At 37.6% G+C, this 7,515-nt stretch overlaps 1 pseudogene; it reads left to right on the top strand.

The window, feature by feature from the left end:
• Positions 1-2,453: 2,453 nt before the first annotated feature.
• Positions 2,454-4,973, top strand: LOC113922359 (annotated as a pseudogene).
• The last annotated feature ends 2,542 nt before the right edge of the window (positions 4,974-7,515 follow it).

Raw genomic sequence — 7,515 nt, 5'->3', positions numbered from 1 at the left:
ACCCTATGACCCAGTAATTGCAGTCCTGGGTATTTACCCCAAAGACACAGATGTAGTGAAAAGAAGGGCCATATGCACCCCAGTGTTCATAGCAGCAATGTCCACAATAGCCAAACTGTGGAAAGAGCCAAGATGCCCTTCAACAGATGAATGGATAAAGAAGATGTGGTATGGTGACTAACATAATATAATAAAATTTAAAAAAAAAAAAGAACATTCCTTTGACTATAAGGGACATTTCTGGTTCCATACAAATTTTAAGATTATTTGTTCCAGCTCTGTGAAAAAAGTTGATGGTATTTTGATAGGATTGCACTGAATGTGTAGATTGCTCTAAGTAGCATAGGCATTTTAACAATATTTGTTATTCCAATCCATGAGCATAGAATATTTTTTCCATTTCTTTGTGACTTCCTGTTTCTTTCATGAGTGTTTTATAGTTCTCTGAGTACAGATCCTTTGCCTCTTTGATTAGATTTATTCCTAGGTATCTTATGGTTTTGGGTGCAATTGTAAATGGGATCAACTCCTTAATTTCTCTTTCTTCTGTCTCATTGTTGGTGTATAGAAATGGAACTGATTTCTGTGCATTGATTTTATATCCTGCCACATTGCTGAATTGCTGTATGAGTTCTAGCAGCTTTGGGGTGGAGTCTTTTGGGTTTTCCACATGGACTATCATGTCATCTACAAACAGTGAGCATTTTAATATTTCAGTTTGTTCAAAAATATAGTAACAGTCTCTGCCTTTTGATATGTCAATTTTCCTGAAATATGTCACAAAAAATGTGCCTATTTCTAAAGGAAGACAATTCTGATCATCAGAAAAAACAATAAAGGAAAATAAGGCACAATACAGCTTTGACACTTACCACCTACTCACTTGTCTGCCGGGAATGGCCAGCAATCCCTATACCAACAGATGAAAGATTACTCCAAACTTTGCTGTGAAAGAGAGAAGAAGGCAAGGGAGTCAACACTCAGAGATGAAGACCCTTTGCCCTTCTTTGCTCCTGCCTTTATTGGTCCTTCAGGATAATCACAAATCTTCATCACTGTTTCTCAAGCCCGTGTTGTGTGACAAGGGGTCTTACTGGAACCAGGGGGATCTGTTTACAGGAAAGATATGATATGCTAATCTGCATGTTTTACTAAACAAAGCCTAAGGGACAATGCATACATTTCTTAGATCACAGGGCAGCTGTTTGGGCTAAGAAAGCTTCAGGGACAGCAACTCCCCATGGCATTCCTATGGCAGAGTGGTGACGCAGGCCTCGGCATTCCAAAGGCCTATGCCCTTTTCTGAAACTTCCCTCGCCCCCAGCGGCCTCTGTGTTACATTTTAGCAAGCCAGGCATTATGGATGATTTCATGCTCTACATTAATCCCAACACTTTTCCAGTTCATGCTATAAAAAGAACAACAAATATAACTGGGAACCTATAGCATAAATAAAATGCTGGTTGCCAAGATAGAGAACAAAACAGGCAAAAGCCATGTAGACTACCATTTGGCAATTTGTGATTTCTATAAAATAAATCTTAGAATTTTCTTTATTTTACTTACTTTGTCTTCTAGAAAGAAGGTAATGAGATATATTGGCATTTAAAAACTCCTTTATGAATTCCTTCTTGTTCTAAAACAAGTTTAAGAGTGAAAAGACCAAGCAAATATAGTTACAAAACAAAGTTGATTGTTAATTTACATTAGGAACATAAAATTATATAAATGGATCAATATGTAGTAAGAATTATATTATTGATGTAGGTCTATCTATGTGAGTATAAATTAATATCTCTGGCTTCACTTTTGCTTCCCATAAATTAAGACCTTTACTTTTATTTATGACCAAGATAATTCTAGTCCTATATTTCTGTGATTGGAAACACATTTATTTCTACAGAACATATTTAAAAGAATGCACTTTAAGAATAACTTAATTATAGCTATTATTAAGTTCTGGAATTGTGTTGGGTCATCAATTTCCAGCAAAGCCTTACAAAACAATAAAGTTTTTTAATGGCCTCAAAATTAAAACTCAAAATTAGATATTTCACTCCTAAAAAGCACACAATCTTGGAAACTGGAACACGGTATCTCAACATGTAAATCCAAATATAATTACTAAATGTTGTTGTAGAAACATGATTAAGAGATGTATTGCACATATTGACAACTTGGATACAGGTAATGTAAAGGCACTCATGAAGGGACTTTTAGTAGACTTGTGAATATAGTTTCCCTTTTCAAGAGAGAATGTATAAAATGTTTCTGCTTTAATGGAATTGAGTGGATATTGCAAAACTGCACAAAGGAAAAAAGTTTCATTACTTCATTTCATTGGAGCTAATAATAGGAACAGTTAAATTTTCAATTCCTTTACTATTCACATACTCTTTCCTTTTGCTTTGTTTCTCAACAGTAGATTTTGCTTAAAGAAAATAAAAAGCAGCATGAGAAACCATACAATGATTACAGAGTTTGTTCTCTTAGGCATCTCAGACGACCCACAGCTTCAGGTTGTAATCTTTATCTTTTTATTTATGGCTTATGTATCAAGTGTCCCTGGAAACCTAACCATCATCATCCTCATGTTGTTTGTTAGAAGAAACTGCATCCCAAAATTGTAAAAAAAGAAACACTTATATATATACAAAAATAAAATTAAATACAATGAAAGGATAGAATGTAAGTGTAAGAAGGAAAATTAAAAAGATTTTTTTATTTTTTTATTTTTTTATTTTTTTTTAATTTTATTTACTTTTGAGAGAGAGAGAGAATGGGGGGGAGGGGCAGAGGGAGAAGCAGACTCCCCACTGAGCAGGGAGCCCGATGCGGGACTCGATCCCGGGACTCCAGGATCATGACCTGAGCCGAAGGCAGTCGCTTAACCAACTGAGCCACCTAGGCGCCCCTAAAAAGATTTTTTTTAAAAGTTGATAAAATAAGAAATCGAACAGGGAAGGAGAGAAAAAATATTAAAATTTAAAGACAAATAATCTTGGGGGGAAAAAACGTGAATTCTATATACCATTTTCCCCTAGCACGGGAGTTTTGCAGTTCCCTATGATCTGTAAATTTGGTCTTAGCCAGATGTTCTTGCTGATCTTCTGGGGGAAGGGCCTGTTGCACTGAGTCTCCAGTGTCTTTGCCCCAGGCAGACCTGCACTGCTCTTGCAGGGGACCAGGATACATAATCTGCTCTGATTGTTCCCTGTGGCTTTTGTTCCCTGAAGGCTTTCCCTTCCTCTTTGAAGATGAGAATGAAAATGACAGCCTCCCAGTTTCCAGCCCCAGAGCCAAAAGCAAGGGGCCTCACTCTTCAGTGCACCTTCAGGGAAAAGCAGTCAATCATCCTGTCTCCCTGGTCTCCATCCACACTCCAGGCTCACCCACCCTGTGAGAGTGTGTTTGGATCTCAGGCACACAACCCCATTTGGAGTCTCCAATCCATGTAGACACCTGTGGTTCGCACCCATGCCGCTCCTTCTGGGGAAGGAAGGGGGGGGTCTCACCACAGTTCTGCCACATCCTGGGCCCCCACTCAGAGAGCAGTCGCCCAACTGTGCTGCGGTACATGGTATATGGCAACCCCGAGCTGAGAGCCCATACCTGGGCTCGCTGATTGCAGCCAGCTTCCCTGCTCCAATGCCTGGGAACTCTGTCACACTCAGGCACCCCTGGTCTTCTTGTGACCCTGGGGATCCTAAGACCACACTGTGCCACCTAGGATTCCACCCCGTTTCGCCACCTAAGCACCTTTCAGATACGGATGGCCCTCAATGGAGCAGACTTCTAAAAGTTCTGATTTTAAACTCTCTGCTATATCTTTTCCCATAGCCAGCTGACAAAGGCTTCCTCTCCCCATGGTTTATCTTCCCATAGATTGCCTCAGATTCACTTCTCCACACCTCCTACCTTGCAGAAATTGGTCACTTTTCTATTTGTAGAGTTGCAGCTCTTCTTTTCTTAGATCTCTGGTTGAGTTCACAGGTGTTCAGAATGATTTGAAAGCTATCTAGCTGAATTCCTGGGACCAGACAAAACTAAGGTCTCTTACTCATCCACCATTTTGGACTATCTACAATACAGTACTGTTAACTTTAGGCAAAATGTGGTACAGAAAACAGTGTTCTTCAACAATATTCATCTTCAATCTCCATATTTATTTATCATACAGAACTGAACTACCAGCTAACAGCAATTCCCCATTGCCCACTCTGCTCCATCCCAAGGCAGCCACTTTTCTACTCTCCATTTCCATGAGTTAGACTAATTTTAACACCTCATATAAGTGAAATTATGTAATTTTTGTTCTTCTGTGACTGACTTATTTCACTTACCCTAAAGTCCTCCAGACTCATCAGTGCTGTCACATATCGTTAAAAAAAGAAAAAAGAGAGAGGGAAATGAAAACCCATGCAATAATCAGAGTTTGTCCTGCTGAGCTTTTCTGATGATCCTGATATTCTGGTTGTTTTTTTATTCTTTTTATTTATCACATACATATTATGTGTCACTGGCAACCTGACTATCATTACTCTAACCTTGGTAGACTTCCATCCACCGATGTCTATGTGTTTCTTAGCTGAAACTACTCTATCTTAGAAATCTCATTTACAGCTGTATGTATTGGTAGATTTCTGGGTACAATCATCACCAGGGATAAAATGCTTTCTCATAACAGTGGTATAGTCCAACAATTTTTCTTTATCTTCATGGAGATAAATGAATTTCCCATTCTAATTGCCATGTCCCTTGACCACTCTGTTGCCATTTGTAAACCCCTTCATTACACCACCATCATAAACAGGTAACTATGCATCCTATTTGTGCTCTATGCATGGCTGGGTGGGTTCCCGACCATTTCTCCACACCTTATGCTTCTGCTCCAGCTGGATAGTGTCATGGATAACTTTGCCTGTGCCTATCTTTTGCTTGTACAACTATTTTCTCAGATACATGGTTCCTAGAAGTAATTGGTTTTTACTTTGTTCTGGTTACTTTGCTATTTACATTGGCATTTGTGATATTGTCCTAATACACATCACATCTGCCAGTGAGAGAAAAAAAGTTTTACTCCACTTAATATTTCTCACATGATTATCATTTCTATTTCCATATATGATAATTACTCAGCAGGGGAAGAAAAATGTCTTCATTGACCAAAGGAGTAGCTATTCTCAATAACTCTGTTGCCCCCATGCTGAACTCTTTCATTTACCCCTTAAGGAACCAGAAAGACACAAACCTTCAAAGGTTTGGTCCTTGCAGTACTGTCTCATACAAAGAAATCAAAGTTCTGATTAATATGAGCTAACGTTATCATGAAGATTTAACAAGAGAAAAAAGAAATTTAAAACTTCTGTTATCTTCCTACATCCATGTCACAGCTACAGGAAATGCTGAGCTCATTTGTTAAACATTCTTTATATCACGAAAGTGGCTGAATTCTGTCCACCTTTAAAGTATCTGTAGGTTCCATGTAAGTGATTTATAATTGTGAATACAAAACCAGGGGTTATGGAACATAAATCATTTTCCTTAGTGTTATAAATATTAAAAATATTTTATCAAAAACACTAATTCTAAAAGATATATGAAATCCCAACATTTTTGCAGCATTATTCAAAATAGTCAAGATATGGAAGCAGCCCAAGTGTATGTTGAAAGATTAACAAAGAAAGAAGTGGTGTGTGTGTGTGTGTGTGTGTGTGTGTGTGTGTGTGTGTGTAATGGAATATTACTCAGCTATAAAGAAAAGATGAGATCTTGCCATTGCAACATTGATAGACACAGAGGATACTATGCCAAGTGAAATATGCCAAACACAGAAAGACAAATACCAGACGCTTTCACTTCTATGTAGAATCTAAAAAGCAAAATGAACACGTAAACCAGCAAACAAAGCAGAAACAGACCCATCAATACAGAGAACAATACAGAGAACATATATTAGGACAAAATCACAAATGCCGGTTAGAAAGTGTTGCGGTGATGGGCACAATGGGTGAAGAGGAGTGGGAGGTACAGACTTCTACTTATGGAATAAATAAGTCACAGGAATAAAAGGTACAACAGAGGGAATGTAGTCAACGCTATTGTAATCCTGTTGTATGGTGACAGATGGTAGCTACTTTTATGGTGAGCATAGCACAACGTGTAGACTTGCTGAATTGCAATGTTGTACACCTGAAACTAATGTAACATTGTGTGTCAGCAATACACAATAAAAACAAATGAACAAAGTATCATCAATGAATGTGTAGAAATGAATAGAGGGGCCAAAGGGAAAAGACCATATGTGACTCTGCATGCCTAAAGGAGAAGAAAAAGTAAGATTATTAAAACAAATAAGGAAATAAAACCACAGGTAATCTGGAATGGAAAAAGTGAGGGTGAGTGGGGTGAGGTGAGTCTAAAATTGCAGAAAGAGGTTAAATATTACTGTGTCTTGGTCCTGATAAAATTAGACACATATTGAGGGTACTGAGAATTTTCTCCCCCCTTAAAAATGAGAAGTAAGAATTTCTCAGACCCATGTTCTCTGAGCTAGAAACATTACTTATGGGGGATACCATGACATTGGTGCTCTCAATGATTGACTATCCATACTCTCATGTTTTCTCTAGCCTAATGATATTAAAGCAGTTGATCATCTATTTAATAAACAACAAAAACAGATTATTGTCTTACATAAGAATAAATTCTGCATGGATTAAAGAGGCAAATGGGAAGAGCAAAACCATAGAATTAGTGAGCATAAATGAATATTTACATGATTTTCAAGTATGTGCAGAAAGGTGATCTAAGAATAGGCCACCAAGAATTCACTATACAATTTTTTTCAGTGGAAGCAACACATAAATAAGGAAAATGAAAAAAAATTGGTGCAACAAAAGAAATTCACCCTGGGTTTATATTCAAATACATAAATATCTCCTACTACTAAATAAGACATAAAACCCCAAAAAATGAACATGAGTTAGGAATAGACAATTCACGGGTGAGAAATAGAACTTTTAAAAATGTTCAATCTCTCTAAAGTACTATGCTAACTGAAATAAGGGTGTCAAAGAAAGACAAATACCATATAATTTCAACCCATAAGTGAAATTTAAGAAACAAAACCAATGTGCAAAGGGGGAAAAAAAAGAGGCAAACCAAGAAAGAGACTCTTAAACTATAGAGAACAAACTAATGGTTAGTAAAGGAGAGGTGGATAGGGGGATGGATGAAATAGGTAATGCAGATGAAGGAGAACACTCCTTGGATGAGCACTATGTGTGGTAGGGAAGTTTTGAATCACTATAGTGTACACCTGAAACTAAACTAACATACACACTGTATGTTAGCTGACTGGAATTTAAATGGAAAGTTAAAAAAAAATGTAAGCAATTAAAACTTAAGTATAGAAGCATACGGGTGGGGCCGGAGCAAGATGGCGGAGGAGTAGGAGACCTGGATTTCATCTGGTCTCAGGAATTCAGCTGAATAGTGATCAAACCATTCTGA

The sequence above is a fragment of the Zalophus californianus genome, chromosome 9 (assembly GCF_009762305.2).
Source record: "Zalophus californianus isolate mZalCal1 chromosome 9, mZalCal1.pri.v2, whole genome shotgun sequence".
Classification (NCBI taxonomy): Eukaryota; Metazoa; Chordata; class Mammalia; order Carnivora; family Otariidae; genus Zalophus; species Zalophus californianus.
Note: the sequence above shows the minus strand (reverse complement) of the source record. Positions and strands in the feature narration are given on the sequence as shown.